The sequence below is a fragment of the Rhinopithecus bieti genome, unplaced genomic scaffold (assembly GCF_001698545.2).
Source record: "Rhinopithecus bieti isolate Rb0 unplaced genomic scaffold, ASM169854v2 scaffold_1017, whole genome shotgun sequence".
NCBI classification, from domain to species: domain Eukaryota; kingdom Metazoa; phylum Chordata; class Mammalia; order Primates; family Cercopithecidae; genus Rhinopithecus; species Rhinopithecus bieti.
In genome coordinates, this window is record NW_016803657.1 from 14,675 (window position 1) to 14,969 (window position 295).

Below are 295 nucleotides of genomic sequence, written 5' to 3' on the forward strand. Positions count from 1 at the left end.
TTTTTTAATTTTTATTTTTTTAGTAGAGACAGGGTTTCACCCTGTTGTTCAGGCTGGTCTCAAACTTCTGACCTTGTGATCCACCCACCTCGGCCTCCCAAAGTACTGGGATTACAGGCATGAGCCACTACTTCCAGCCATGCCTGGCTAGTTTCTTTTTTTTTTTTTGAGACGGAGTCTCGCTCTGTTGCCCAGGCTGGAGTGCAGTGGCCGGATCTCAGCTCACTGCAAGCTCCGCCTCCCGGGTTCATGCCATTCTCCTGCCTCAGCCTCCTGAGTAGCTGGGACTACAGGC